Source organism: Camarhynchus parvulus, chromosome 2 (assembly GCF_901933205.1).
Source record: "Camarhynchus parvulus chromosome 2, STF_HiC, whole genome shotgun sequence".
Classification (NCBI taxonomy): domain Eukaryota; kingdom Metazoa; phylum Chordata; class Aves; order Passeriformes; family Thraupidae; genus Camarhynchus; species Camarhynchus parvulus.
This window is the reverse complement of record NC_044572.1, coordinates 111,559,517-111,575,544: the sequence shown is the minus strand read 5'-3', so window position 1 is coordinate 111,575,544 and position 16,028 is coordinate 111,559,517. Positions and strand designations below refer to the sequence as shown.

The window sequence follows — 16,028 nt, the reverse complement described above, 5'->3', positions numbered from 1 at the left end:
GGCCGGCGGGGAGGAGGAATGGGGGACACGGGAGATGGGGGGGAGGCAGCCCGCGGGCCCCCGCGACCCCAGGGCGACTGGTGACGAGCGCCGCCAGCGCCGGCCGCCCATTGGCTGTGGCGCGCGGGGCCAGCGGCCAATCAGGGCCGGGCTCGGAGCGGCGCAGCACTCGCCCTCGCCTCGCCCCGCCCGGCGGCCCCGCGCGCGGGGGGCGGGGTCACGTGACGTTCTGTTTACATCCTCTCAGCTGTCGGGTCCCCGCCTCCCCTGTCCCGTCCCGTCCCGACCCTCGCCCCGGTACCGGCCGCCGAACGGACCCGCGCACCCCCGACCCGCGGCCGCCAGCGCCGCTTTCCGCTCTCTCGGCCGTTTGCCCGCGGCCTGCCGGAGCGCTCTCCTGTCTGCGATTGTCGCCCCCACCCCCCAGGCGGGTCTCGCCGGTGCCGCCCAGCGCAGGGTCCGGGGCCCGCTGCGGAACGGGTGAGTGTCCCGCAGTGTGGGGGGGTGGGCAGAACTGCGCTCCGGCCGCGCTGTGCGGCGCGGAGGCCCCGTCGGACGGCCGGGACGGTGGGTTGCGGCGGGGGAGGGGAGATTGCGGCCCTCCGGCCCCTGCCCTGCGGCCCCTGCCCTTCGCTGGCTGCCCGGGCGCTCCGCTCCCCACTGTCCGCGGGCCCCGCACGCAGGCGCGGGGGAAGGGGGATGAGGGGGAGGCGTTGTTTTCGCGCAGCCGGGACAGGGCGAGGGCTCGCCCTAGGGAGGGACAGGACCGGCTCTGTGCTTAAGCCCTCGGCAGCCCCTTCTTCTCCTCCTCCTTTGCCCGACCCTTGCCGCCCCTCGCAGCGTCGGCGTAATGAATAATCTCTGGCCCAAAACGCGTTGGGGGGAGGAGAGGTGGTTGGTGTAGCTGCCGTGGGCCTGGGAGCTGTGAGAGGACGAGGACAAGAGAGAAGGTTCCAGCCTTGAGATCCCGGCGGGGGGTGGTGATACAGGCAAGGTGAGGGCAGCGCTTGTCCCCCGCTGCGGCTCAGCGCCTTGCCTCCCCCCTGTGACGGCCGTGCGTTTGTTTTTCGCTTTTGAGGAAATGCAGTGAGAAGGGAAGCCTGCGGGTTTGGGGATTTCTTCGGGCTTGGTTTGTTTGTTTTGGTTTTGGGTTTTTTTTTTTCCCCTGTCGAGTCTTTACAAGCTCGTGGGTTTGTGGGGACTGCGTCTTTCAGGCCGAGGCATCGTTGAGAGGTGCGTGAGACAACATTTTGTTTTGTTTCAATAAAAACCCGTGGGCTAATGCAGGGTATTTCTCTTTCTGGGAGTGGAGGAGGTGGTGCGGCTGCAGCAGGCGTAAGATACTTTGTTTACATAAATAAAGTGTGTGAAATGCGCGATAACTTCGCTTTTCGCCCGCAATCCCGGGTGAGTCCCTCGGTGAGCGTTCCTGGCGGCAGCCGCCGGAGGAAAAGGAGCAGGCTGCCACTGCCCCCCGCTTTGCCATAAACGCGCATTTTGTCTCTGTTTATATTGTGGTCTCTGTTTTGGCTGGGAGAAGACTAAGGGGAGGAGCAGGAACTGGCTCCGGGGCTGCCACCTCCTCCCGTCTGTTTTCTTTGTTGTTATCAGCTGGAGGAGGTGTCCTGGGGTCACGTCTGTAGCTGAGCTGCGGTCTGCGGCGGTGTTAATGGGATTCCTCTTGGGCCCGAAACCTCGGGCCGCCTCCGCAGTGCTTGTGCGGGTCTGGCCTGCCCTCCGTGCGCCCTCCTCCCCCCTGCCTCGGCAGCTGTCCGCGGCTCGCTCTGAAGTTGCAGGAAGGGAAGGGGGGGCAGAGGGAGAAGGAATCTTGGCATTTATTTGATACTTGGTCAGTAGCCTGGGCCTGCTTTATGCAGTTCTGTCATTAAAAAAAAAACAACAACGAAACAAAAACAAACGAAAAACCAAACAAACCACCAAAAACCAACAAAAGCAAAAATGGAAACAAACACCTAAGGTGGAAGGGTGAGGGGGTGGCTGTTTGAAAACAAATTCTTTATGAAAGTACTAAACTGCTCCAGTGTGTGGAAAATGCTTGTGTCCTTGCAGTACTTGCCAGTGCCAACATAGTTGGTGTTCTCCTAGGGGGTATTTTTTTTACTCCTGTCAAGTAGTAAGTCAAGCACAGTTGAACTGCAGGCTTTAGCAAGAATGTAAGGTTTCTTCTCATAAAGAGCAGCAAATGTTGAGACTCACACAAAAAATACCCAGAATAAGGCTAGTCAGCACTTCAGCAAATTAATGAAGATACCCAATTCCTCTTGACCATGTGACCTCTGTGTTACAGAGAATGCTTTTCTAGATGGAAGGCACAAAAAAATCCAGTGCTTAGAGTTAGTAAATTACAATAATGTGTGGTGAGAATGTCTTTGTAACCTTAATCTATTCTGCTTGCAAATGAATTATAACGTGCTATACGCTTTTTTCCCCCAACAGGACCATTACCTTCCTCTGGGCAGAAGATGTCTGGAAGGGATCAGGCTGGGATAAATGGAGCTGTCTTCTGTAGAACTCCTGCCTGATTTGTTGGGAGAGTTTGAAAAGTATTTTGGATTTGTAGGTGGAAAAATGGGTGACAGTTCGATTGGTATTTTAACTGACTCTGGGTGAATAAATATAATGATAGGAATGTTAGAAGTATGTGAGTGAGGTCAGAGAGCTACAATAAGGGCTTTGGAGATGGACACTTAGCCAGATGTTCTTTACAACAGTCAGTGTCCCTCAGAAGTGCTAGGAAATACAATTGGATGTTGTTGGGAGGTCTGCAGTGAGGAGAATATAATGAAATCGCAGAAACAGAAAAAAAGCATGCAATACTGGACAGTCCTGGATGGCCAAATTTTTTCACTGTGTCTGTTCAGGGTTTGGTTCCTTCCCTACATCATCTCTGATCTTCACTCCAAAATTTTTGTAAAAATCTCCCTGCCTCTCTAATTGGCCTTCTTTCTGGATTTGCTTCATCTAATCTGCCATTACTTGCTTTAGATATGTGACTGGCCAGTTTCAATTTTGCAGTATTCTGTTGATAAATTATGAAATCTTGCCGTTTTATAATCATAATCTTGGCAGTTTGGTGTTTTTTATTGTTTAGTCTCCTGTTTGCCTGTCAGTGACTACTCCAACCTGCAGCTCCTTTTGAAAAGGCTTCTGCCTAATATGAGACTTAAAAATAGGACCTTAGTGTCAGGCATGTGTTGTAGTTTCCATGCCTGTGGCGGACTGTATCAGAGCAGTCACTTGGCTATGTTTCTGTAAACTTCAAACACTTTGAGATGGAAGTGTGTATTCTGAAGCTGAAGGTAGGCTTCTTAGGCATGATACCAGTGCAGGTGTAAGTCTTAAGGCAAACTTGGAAGACATTAGCACAGAATTCCTACTGCAACACATTGTAGTGCATCGTTCTTGTTTTTTCCCCCCAGAACCAGGCAATAAAATTTCTCCATGCAGTGTCTCACAAAGGTTTATGTCAGGTGTTTCAAAAGTTCCCCAGAACAAATACATTAAAAGCAATTCTGAAATACTAAGCATTATGATAATGCTCATGCCAGTCTTAGAGGTGCATGGAGAGAAACATCTGAGAATACAGTAATTTTTTCTGGCTGAGAGGTGTCTTTACATGTACCCGTTCTTGTCGTTTCCTGCTTTGTTCCCATTTTCAGTAGGAATGTCACAGAGATCTGCTATTCTACCCTGCTGAACTGAAAGTGATGTTCTGGAGCTGATGATTAATTAGCTCTCTGTGTAAGAAAAGTGCCTTGAAGTCTCCAGCACCTGGCACTTTTGAATGCAGACATCGTTTATATAATCTCATTTGTTCTACCTACTTAGGATGTAAACTCCTCAAAGCAAAAGTGGGTAGAATGTAGATGCAATTATGTTTTGCAAATGAGTAATCAGGTGTGTGACTGGCCTAAGGCACTCCAGGAATCTTCTGGTGGGGTCAGAAGTTGATCTGCATACTTCATCCTGTCCACCAAGTGTGGATTTTTTGGATGGAGAATTCTTTTAATGCATCTGCTTTGCCCAACTGTGTTCACACTGTTCTGCTTCATCATTTATGGAGTTATAGGGACTGAAGTGTGGTAGTTATATCAAATATTATGGGTATAATTACATGAGTGCATCAGGAAATAACTACTGTGCTTCAATTCCTTTGGGCCTTATTTGTGTGCACTGGATGTTAATGAAAGCCTTCAGGCCTCCTTCATGCAAGCTCTTAAAGCAGTTTCTGCTGCTGTGTTACTTAAGAAATTTGAGCTGGACTTCTGGTCCTTGAAGAAAGGATAGAATTTATAGCAGCTCAGGATGCTGAATATAATATTTTGGAGAACTGAAAGATAGCTGGCTGGCATTCAGAAGAGGGGTGTTGGTTTTCTGTCCTTTTTGTCCTGGTATGTCATGCCTACTTCATGTTTCAGAGAAAGTGTTGCAAAGTTGACAGTGATGTTAACCTCAAGAAGCTTGGAATACTGATGGAATGTATATGTGTGGATTCTTGCTGAATTTACTTCTGATCAGAAGCTTATTGGAAATGTTGAAAGTAAGAAGTGCAAGTAAACTGTAAGCAAAAATGTCTTTAAAAATGGCAGTTAGTCCAAAGAAACTTATTTTTGGAAAGAAGAAAAGGATTGGAACCTATCAGGTTGGAAACAGGTCTGGAGAACACTTGTGGGGTCTTTATTGCTCATACATTGTGACTGCAATTGGTATGTGACATATTTCTCAATTAATTTTATCAGTTCTTTAAATTGAAGCACAAAAGTATGAATTGTCCTTTATTGTGAGGAAAAGACAGTGGTTTAGAGGTCATTACAGAACACTTAAAATAAGCAAAGAAAGACAAACCCCACAGCCCTAAAAGCGATTAGGTGTGACATCAAGAGTCACCATGGGAACTCACAGGCTACAGGTTCTGGTGTATTCTCATACAGTGAAGTTCTAGAGTGAGGAATTACTGTGGAACTTCTCTTCTTAGAGGGGCTGTCTTGGGGCAGAAAAAATACTTGGAGCCTGCTGCTTAGAAAATGTATTTAATAAAGGCTAGTTTTGGACCTCTTGTTTTGTTTAGTGAAGAAAGGATGTTAAGATTTTGCTTTTACAAGTGCAGAGTTTTGAGCCCTATGAGTTGTGTGCAATTGTAGGTTTAAGATACTCTGAGTGTTGTTAAGGTTACATAACAGGTGAGGTTTGGAATGCCTCTCAAGTATAGCATTTCACTTGATTTTCTCACAGGAGTATTTGGTCAGCATACAGTTGCAAAGCAGAGTTGGATTTGCTGTGTTTCTAGGGTGCAGAAGAGTACAACTGGAATTAATGTTGAAAAACTTGTTTGAGGAAACAATTTAGAAATTGACAATGAAACCTTAAAATCAGGTTTAAAAGGTAACAGGCTTTCATCAAGTGGTTTGATAGTGACAGGAGATGTTTTTAATCCTGAATGAAAGCCATTTATGTGAAGGTGCTGCAGGGCATCAGAGTTGTCAGCATGGAGCTGTTAGATATGAGAGGATTTACTGGAGGCCTACATTATTTGAAGTATTAAAAACAAAAAAGATGGCAGGAAAAATCTGAATTAGAGATAGCTCAGCAGTTAGAGAAGAGAGCCCTTGTCTTGGTTGATGAAATGCGTGCTTTACTGGAGATGGTGTGTGTTTAGAGACACATATGAACAGAGAATATGTGGACAACCAGCCAATTCTGTGGCAGTTCAGAGACTGCAAGTGAGTGTCTTCAGGTTTGCTCTTCTGTTTTCTTTTGGCCAATAACATCTTTTATCTGGCTGCTTTTCCATTCCCAACTGTTAGGTTCCTCTCAAAGCAGTCTTAAGTGACACAGAAAGAGCAGCTCCTCTGACTTAGTTGCAGAGAAGCAGGGACAGGATGTGGCCAGAAGAGTTTTCTGTTTTGTTGTTTAGCAGTAATTGTTGCTGTAGCACCGACCAAGTAGCCAACAGTTAGCATGAGCACCTAAAATAGCACTAGAGGTCTGTGTTTGAGCATTCATGTCACATCACAAGTACCAGAAGCTTGCTGTTTTTATTACAAAACCTTTTCTTTGCATAATTTCTAAACAGATAAGTCTTATTAAAGCTGTCAGTAATCATAATTATTTCTTCCTTTTTTTTAACAACTGGCTTGTTAAAGTTTTAACTGATAGGTGCATATTTCTAATGGCAAATTAAGCAATCTTGAAAACTATTTTCAGGATGAACAGTGACAACTTTGTGATACTGGATAATGTTCCTCCAAGAGGCATCTGTCACTGGGAAGATTTTTTTTTTTCCAGCTGATGTCTACAAATGTCATTTTAGATTTAGTGGTAAGAGTTAGAGTCATATCAGAGTTGTTCTAAAATACTAGTTTAAGATGTAGTGAAAGGCAGTATGCAGTAATATTGTAGGCACAAAAGGAATGTAACTATTAAAAGCGTGTATTGGTACCATTCTTCAAGTAGAACAAATGTAATTGGTTATTAGTTGTCTTCAGGAATGAAAGGTAACTAGATGTCAAAGAGATCATCTCAGCGGTGGCATGTCCTAATTATTTGTTCATATTTTAAAAAAGACAAATCTTCTCCAAAAGGAGATTTCTGTATCAATGTGTGGTTTTTGCATGTGAAGTGATAGTAATTGGAATTGTTTATAGTAATAGTCAGCTAGTGAATCAGAGTTGGCAGTTGATATGCCTGTGGCATCCCCATCCCAGATGAAAGGTTTGGTTCCTATAAGTAGTTGTTTTAACATTAAAAGAGGAATTAGGACCATGTGGTTGGCAGAAAATGAGAAGTGATTATTATTTTGAGATTTTTTTTATTTCTATAGCAAGTGTTTATAGCAGATATTTGGGAATTACCATGTGGTTTTCTTGACATATAAAAGAAAAAGCCAAGTAATGCTATTCAACCCAGTCAGGATGACTGTGCTGTTATATCATGGTCTGTATATTAAAGTTAAAAAAAGAAACGATTGTGGTTGCCACTATCTTCTTAATCATAATTTCAGAACTGTTGTTTTTGCTGGATAGATACAACTGAAATGAATGCAAGTCAGCATTGCTGGAAGACTGAACTCCAAAGCAGTTGCTAAAGGAGATGCTTAATTTTGATAAATGGTTAATATTTCTGTAGTATAAATAACTTCAAGTAATCAGGAATGCTGTATTTCTAGTGGTACATCAGTTTGCCATTACAGGATTTGATTTTCATTTGAAAATCTTTGCCTGAGACTCTTGAAGTTCTTGTTTACTGTTGTAGTTCTTGTCAGATTCGGTGGGTGGGGTTTTGCTGGCTTTTCTTCTGCAGGGCATGGGATCCTGCTCTTTATTTGCAAAACTGTTTCCTCTACCCTTTTGAGAATGAGCTGTGGTTTTCCTTTCATTGCATGTAGTCCAGTTTGTTAAGCTTTGCTGTGTTCTTCCTTCAAGAAACTCTAAATTTGGCATTATTACGGTCAGAAGGCCAGTGAACTTGGAAGGACGCAGAAAAGTCAAGCTGCTGAGTTTCTTTGACTTCTGCTGAGCTGACATCTGCAGTATTATAAAATCCCATAGGCCTTAGTCTCTTGTTATTTGCTTCAGTTAATTATGCATTCATCATGACTAAGACTCATTACTGCCAAGTTTCCTGAGATTCTGGGATGTTTTCTGAAGTAATTCAGTTGTCAGAAAAAGTCAGTGTAAAATTTGCCTTCTCCATTCTGGCATGCTCTGGATAAATTGGAGTTGTCCATGATATAACTACATCAGGTTGTGTGAGTGTAGCAGCCTCTTGTGTTGTATCTGTAAACTACACTTATGTAAGGTGAAAACCATATGCTTTGCACGACTGCAAAAAAACTGGTACAGTAAGATTGTGGGAATGATGATTATTGTGAGCTGTGCAAGTGCACAGCCACTATATAGGCAATGATAAAAGGTTCTCAACTTCCATTTCTTGCTGAAGAGTTTGCATGAGTATCTTGGAATGGTTACTGGAGCTTTCACAAATGCTTCAAATCCTTCCCAGATGACATCTGCCATTGTTGGTACTGTAAGTAAATTATAACTTTGGAGCCACATTTACAGTAGTACTTCATTCATACCTGAAGAAAAAGAAAACCAGTAATTCAGAAACATTTTCAAAATTATAATGTGTGTATATTTTGGGTTGTGGTTTTAAAGAAGGGCTCTAAGGAGTTTTGTTCAAGTATTTCTAGTTTTTAGTTTAGGTGTCCATGGCCTTAGGTCCAGAATACGTGAGGCTAAGCACGTATTCTCAGTAGCAAACAGACAGATGTATTCAGCATCTATGTCTATAATTTGCCACCACACCAACACAGGAGACGGCACTCAGGGAAGCACAAACAGCACCAGTGGCCTCATCATGTTACTCTTTCTGGACGGTCAAGCTGAATGTGTACAAACATATATGTGTGCATGTATTACAAATCTTTCCAGTTACTGGGTTTAGGCACTCATTCTACCCTGTAACTCTTCGGTCTGTTTATGCCCCATTGCCTCTTATGCACATGCACATGTTCAGCTGCCAATCCCAAACACCACAGATTCTCCAGCAGCTCACCTTGGACCCCTCTTTCTTCCTCCAGCTGCCTCACTCGGCCAGTGTGTCCCGTCCCAGTCCCAAGGCCACCCTGCCAGTTTGCTGGCCAGTCCAGCTTGGTACTCTGTGTGATTGCACTTGGTCCTGCAGAAGTTCACGCCCTGCTTTGCTGGCACCACAGACTCAGCAGCCCTTGTGACCTGTAGTCTGACTCCATGTCTTGTAGGTGCACATGGGCACCAAGCAGAGGCCCAAGAAAGAGCTGCAAAAGGAGATTGACAGTCCGACAAGATAGGCAGGGTATAGCCTGCTGACAGATGACCTGTTCCTCTTATCACTATAGCTGTGGCTTTCCCATGCTTGTTTCTCCCCTAGTCACTGTGATTTTTCCCTTTCCCCACCTCTGGTTCCTCCCCCGAGCATCCACTCACAGGACTTGTGCCATCACCAAATCCCTTTCCCCTGCACTCCATGGGAGCTTTTACAGAGCTACTTTTGTAGCTCTGTGAAAGTCACATCTTTGGATCTGGGAAATGCCTTGGAGAGGCATGGTGGTGGTAGAGAGAGTTGATGGTAGGCTGGGTCAGGGTATTCACATATGTTTTCCCCACTTGTAAATCCACCCCTGCTCCTTTGTGTGCAGAATAGCTTTCTGTCACATAACCCAACAAAGTTAACTTTGATACGTGCAGGCAGATAATCTGTTTAATCATTTGCAAGCCCTGTGGAAAATTTAAAGTGGAAAGTACTGACTGGCCACAGAGGTGTAAATTAAAATGATACTGTTACAAAAGCAATACTTTGAAACATTGTCTCAAAGTAGGGAAAATAATAAAATATTTGCATGAACCTTTGTGAAACAGATTTTGATCGCAGTATTAATGCTGTAACCTTGTACATTGTAAAGAAAAGTGTTGATTTTTTTTTTCCTGGATGACTAGAGACTTTGGTAAAATTTTAATATAGATTTAGTTTGTACTTGATTAGTATGTTTTGGAAGTTTGGATGAATTGTCACTTTCTTTTGGTTAGAACCATGAAAGGGAAGTTGATCTCTGTTTTATATAAAGTCAGCGTTGAAAATCCTAAGTGGTAGAGATTTATGGACAAAGTCACATCATTATAGGTTGTGCTGTGTATGGATTTATGGTATGTGTGGAGACTGAGACAAATTATGATATGAATTCTTAAAGTCTAAAGCTTTTGGATATGCAGGATTTGGGAATTAAAAAGAAGAAAGTGGGGTAGATATCCGTTGCATTTCTTCAACAAGATAAAGCACTAACTCAGTGTGCAAGTGTTAGTAAACAAGTTACATTTGAAAAAAAATGGTGATTCCAGTGTGATGCTTCTGGAAGATTGCAGGGAAAGAATTTTGTTTTGTGGTTCTGAGGAAGAGAAGCAGGAAAGAGGAGTAGGCTTTACTCATTCTTCCCTCTTGAGAATCACAGGACTAAGTAATAAAACAACTTCTCAAAAGGATACTATTGTATTGCACTGTGCTGTTTTAAGAATTAAGCATAGAAGAATTGGGATATATTTTTTCCTTAAATTGTATTTGTTTAGCATCTCAAAAGAAGAGGATGCATAATAAATAAAAGTTGAGATTCTCAGGCTGTGAAAGTAAATTTCGTGATAATACAGTATTTAAGCTGTTTATGCTGTGATTATTGTGTGCTATTTTGAAGCTTTTAGATACATTTCTGAAGATTAGAAACCATAAAATGTTAGTGTCCTTGGAGGTTGGTAAAGTTGATTGATATTTCTGTTTTTAATTGGGCCTGTTTTTTTTTTCTTTGTGGAGACTGAAGTAAATGCATAGCTCCAAGACGAGGTTTCAAGTGTCAGGAATGCAACTATCTTCTATTTTTACACTTGACCTCATTTCTGTTTTCTTTTGCTAAAGGCAACAGGCGTATGTTGTTCTGTTGCTGCTAGAAGTGAGTTATTTAAATAACTTGAAATGTTTATGTGCAGTAAGTTTTTGAACTTTAGTACTGGCTGAAATAGTGAAAATTTTGTCATGGGCCACATGTTGCCTAGTCAAAGTTATATGAGGTGTGACTTGATCTGCTTAAGAACTATAACTTTTATGGTAAAAGGTTAGGAAAATATGTTTCAGTTTTTGTACAAAATCTGCTTTGTATTTCATTATAAAAGAGGATTCTCCTTCCCTGTCCCCCAGTTGTTACTAGGGACTCTGATGATTACTCCAAGGAGCATAATTTTTATTTCTGGTCAACCAAACTAAATTATTAACCATCTTTTATGAAAAGAAACAAGTTTTGTTTTAAAAATGTTGATTCTCTCACTATCATTCTTTTTACATGTATGTATATCAAGGTGTCTTAGATGGAAAGCGATCACAATATTAAAATTTGCAGAAATGTTATGTCACTTTTATGCCTTTGCCTTTCAGGCCAAACAGAATTAGATGTACCAGAACCAGTTCTTTTTACACATCACTCTACAGCTCTTCTGATTCTTAACATTTGCCTATTATAGCTTATATGAACCTGCTTAAAATGAATACTCTCTGTTAAATATCCTTCTACAAAGCTGTGTATTGTGGCAATGAGTTTTGCAGCCTGGTCACTCTGTAGCTCACTAATTTGTGAAATATGTGCACAGACAGCAGTTTCTGATGTGCAAAACAGGTGCATGAGACAGGCTCAGTGAATATCAGAGATCTGTATGTATTAAGCATCATCAATTCATCTCTCTAGTGAAGTCCTGATATTTTAGGCAGTGAACAAACTGTTATTACCTGGTACCTCCTGTTTCTGTGGGCCTGTTAGGCCCTCAAGAGAAGCTTTTCATTTTTCCCCTTTCTCCCAACCAGCCTGTGATAAAGCTCTTTGGCTCGTTTATACTGGGCAAACTAAAAATAGTTGTGGCCTGGGAGTAGACAGAGCTGTAGGCACACCTCAGGAGCTGAGACCTGTACAAATTGTGCTAGAAGAGGACTGCCAGGTTCTGTCACGGACACTGGGATCAGAGGAAGTGTAGGGGATCTTCCTGCATGTTAGACATTGGGTTAAACCGCTATCTTTTGCTTAGATCTTCAGTGGAACTTTAAAAGGTTATTAAGTCATCTTAGGCTCCCCAGAGACAAGAGCATTTTGGTGCACTGTCTTACAGCTAAGCAACAGGAATTGTTTTGGACTGTTGTGGGTAGAGAAGCAATATTAATTATTTTGAAGTCTGCAATTGATGGTATGCTGTACAGTACTCAGGGCAGAACTAGTGTTCATTCAGTCATAAAGGTATATGCACAACCTGTTGTCTATATTTGAATAAGAATTTGAAGTCCATATTTGAAGAAGAAACTGCTGAAGCCTGAGAGGCTTAGCTTTGCAAAGAGTTTTTGGTTGCCCAGATTTTAAGCAATAAGGAGTGCTAAGTCAGGATGTGGGGTTAAGCTGAACATTAAAATTTTAGTCCAGGGAGTATGTAGGATTCTTTGCTTTGCTTTGTAATAAAAGGTACTGAATTTTCAAGCCTTTATCAGCATACCTGAGAACAGGTCTGGCATGTATAGAAAAATGTTCCTTTCAGCATTCATACTATTGGAGTGGTGTGAAGAGGATAGATAGAATTTCAGATGAGAAGAACAAATTAAGTACAAGAGACAGTATAGACCAGGAAAGGAATGTCTCCTCATTCAAAGAACAGCAAAAAACAAACACAAAAGCAACTAACAAAATTCTGTTATTATTTTTTACTCAAGTTTCTGTGAGCTGTCTTAGTATTAAAAAAAAAAGTTCAGTAGCTACTCAGCAAGTTACTCCAAAATTATGCCCTTGTGTAGCTGCCAAGGTTAAATTCATTTGGTCATGTGCTTATATGCTTGTCACTGCTTATACATTTGAGGAGTTCCATAAGTTTCAGTACCTCTTTTGAGAGAAATGCAGTACCACGTCTGCTGTTCAGGTGACTGTAGGTGGAGGAAGAGTGAAAGCAGGGACATACCTGGAATCTTGTATAAACAGCTGTTGAAAGCTCAAACAGGGAGACTGGGGCTTAAGCTTACATCAGACTTAACAAACATTTTCTGCCCAAGTAGGTCAATGCAATTCAGGTTAAGTCAGTAGTTGTAGCTGTTTACATTCATTTGACTTAACGCTAATCCTGTGGTCTATTTTTTGTTCCATTGCCATATTGCAAAGAACCTTGAAGTATGCTCTGTGGAGTGCACTGCACTGGAGAGCTGACTCTACTTGGTTTTGTACTTTTTTCTGTTTAACTTGAAGAGCTTCTTGAAGTGACCCACTGAACAGCAGTTTAGGAGTGAATGTTTTTAAGTAAGATTAGTCTAGAGTATAGACTTCAAAAATGTGCACTGTTCTCTATAGAGTTTTCCTTAATGCACCAAGTAGCATCATATATCCTAAACACAATAGCTTTTCTTCTTTCATAAGTGCTTGGAGTGACAAAACAAATAGCTGTGGAAGAGAAGGTAGTTCTAATAGTTGGATTTCCAAAGCACTTAAACCTTTTGCTGCCTTCAGTATCAGTTTAGTAGCAAGTATAGGTATAAAAGTTTATAAAAAATGTTTATGAAGACTTTATTGTAAAATACCTCTGTGTCCCACATTTTATTCTTAATTTTTGTAGTCACCTACTACAGTTACTGCCAGCACATACTTGATATTTTGGTTTTCTCCAGTCTTTGCTGGGTGAAAGTAATATTAGACTTATTCTTTTCCTTTCAGATCATAATCAATCATGCTATTTGTTTGAAAGCTCCTGCTGAAATCCTAAGCTCAGCTCTGCAGTTTGAGGTTGAATTTCCTTGTGTGAGTCACTATTATACTTGGGAGAAAAAGGGAAGCTAAACTTAAAGTGGAGTCCTGTGGTTGTAGGAGTCATTGGATGGAATGAGGACAGGCAAAACATGATCTTGAGTTCATAACTGCTGCAAGGGTGTAATGTATTGAGTCTGGACAGAAAGGAGTAGGTCTGCTACTTGATTAGTCGCCTGGGGAACTTTAAATCTCTGCTGATTGGAGCAATGTTGCTCATTTTTCCTATGAGTAAACTGAAACTGTTAACTGGAAGTATTTCAGGCCCGTGTGTACATTCATGGTTAACTCCCTTCTGTTGCCAGTCACAGAATATTCCTTTTTGGGAAACTGAACTGCTGAATTCTAATATTAATGTGTACCTCAGTGACTTACTGCTGTCTTCTCCCTCTTAAAGGAAAGGGGGAGGATTTACAAAGCAAGGTTGTATTCTATGTATGAGTTTAAAGTAATGTATCACATTCCTGATTGTCATCTTTCTCCAAGCTGATGTGTTAGTGAAAATTGTGTTAGTTGTGATGAGGAGACTTCAAATATGGCTGATTCCATTTATTATTCTGTTTTCTTTGAAACAAAGTAAGGATCAAGTAAGTCAGCTCAAGTAGCATGTATTGTAGTTGTCTCTATGGAGCCCGTCTGTGTCAGTATTACAAGATAGTTAATTTTAAGATACTTGGAATCATATGGCTTTAGCAATGTCTGAGAGATTTTGTCTGGCAAATTAACTGGATACCTTGCTAGCATGGTATTTAAACTGTCTTTGAGTGTGTAAGTCCTTAGTGGCCCAGGAAATTAATTTGAAGTGCAATACATTTGTAGAAATTCCGAAACATGCAAAACTTGTGTCCCTTTAAAAGCTGGTAAAAAAACTTGGCTGACCTTGTACCTCATTACTAACTTTTCAGCTAAGAGTTTTGCGTATCTTATAAAATAGTGAAGAATTAAATGCACTCAGATTGTCATCTCTTCTTAGCCACGTAGCCAAAAAATCCATGTTCACTTAATGTGACAATATTAAAACAAAAAAAGGAAAACCATTAAAAAACCACACAGAAATTATTTAATGTATTTCATTGAAATTGGTTACAAGTTAGGTCAGAAACAGGTCAGAGGTGGTGGTGTTATACAATTTTGTGGATTGTTAGAGAAATTGGAAAGTGTGTTTCCATTTCATTTTTATTGTCAATATAAGAAACTTCAAGATAGGGTTCCAGCTTCTGAAGATAAATTAATGAGTAGTATGGAATGGAAAATGAAGCTTGTTTTAATTGCAGCTGGTTTTACTAAGTTAATTTTTTTCAAGACTACATTGAAATTTTAGCTCCTACGCTGTAATTTTTTGTTGGCTTGTGTATTCCAGAGATTCCTAAGGCTAAAAGCAATAACTTGACAAACCTTCATATTTCTTGTGAAGTTGCTATACCTCTTGGTGTAACAGGCATCAGAACGCTGCTTGTGCTCTTTGTGAACTGCATGTGTTTCAGTTTTAATATCAGGGAGCTTCAGAGGATGTTTTTGGTGAGCATTCAGCTGTGTAGAAAGTTTTGTCATAGTATGCTCTGCTGTTTTTATCTTGGTCCTGGGTCAGCTGTCATAAGGAAGATTTGACTAACTTGCCCTTTTTTTTCCAGCTGTGCTAAAATGGCTTCTGAGATGTTTTCTTTTGTATGTTTAAAAGCATTGGGGGGAAGTAAACTATGAAAAAGTATTTCTCTGCAGCACAAGAGACCACTTCTCATGAAAAGATCTATTTCTTTCACTTCCTAGGGCATTTTTTGTTTTTGAACAAAAATACTTTCCATTGAGCAGCATTTTTGCCTACCTGTACAGTGCAGAGTGGAACACTGTAGATGAGTAAGGAATGCAAACCAAACCAAGATACCTAGGCTAGGTATCTGGCCCAAACACCATCACTGTCGTCTGCTTAATGTCACCTTCTTCACATGGGGCAGTGTGTCCAGAATGATATGTAGCCTTCAACTGCCAAATAGCCACGCTGTTTTGCTGTGTCTCATTCTTGAGAGGAGACTCCATTTCTCTTCTCCCCTACTTCCCTCAATGTCACGCTGTCAATCACACTTTTTCTGTTCTTGGCTTCGAGATTTTGTGTGAGAACCCTTATTGAAGCTGAGGCAGTTGGTGGGTGTCATCAGTAGAAAGTCTTGTGATACTGCAATAACTTGAGCCGTCATGTAAAGCCAAGAATACAAAATTACCAAATACCTAAAAAAAGTCTGTTGCTGTGTCATGTGTATTGAAAATTAGAAAAATGTTATTTACAGGACCAAGTGGTATGTGACAGCAGTGAAGACGCTTGTTGATGGAAATGTTAAAGCTTTAGGTTTTCCCATCGGCGGGCTCTGCACGTTTGCTGGCACAGTGCTGATGGCTAGCCGAGTTCTCCATCTGCTGGTGCGAGGTGGTGGATGCACCCTGCAGGAAGAGCTGAAAGCAGCATTCCTATTTCTCAAACGTAGCAGCTGAATTTAGTCTTTACGAAACTCAGTTCTTATCTTTGTGGTTTTAGTTAAATTTATTTACAAACATATCTCAAGATAATAATGAACTTCTTAGTGTGAAAGATGGCAAAAACGATTGCTTTAGTCTCTGTTGATTATTATACTGAAGTATCATAATTTGGTTCAATGAACCTTCAGGTGTGGTACAA

General features: G+C 41.6%; 1 protein-coding gene across 1 annotated transcript in view; it reads left to right on the top strand.

Moving 5' to 3' along the window:
* Positions 1–226: 226 nt before the first annotated feature.
* Positions 227–16,028, top strand: part of PCMTD1 (protein-L-isoaspartate (D-aspartate) O-methyltransferase domain containing 1) — a 40,501-nt gene continuing 24,699 nt past the window's right edge. The window contains exon 1 of the mRNA XM_030971053.1: positions 227–480. The gene's annotated coding sequence lies outside the window, so the exon portion shown is untranslated. The remainder of the gene's footprint in view (positions 481–16,028) is intronic.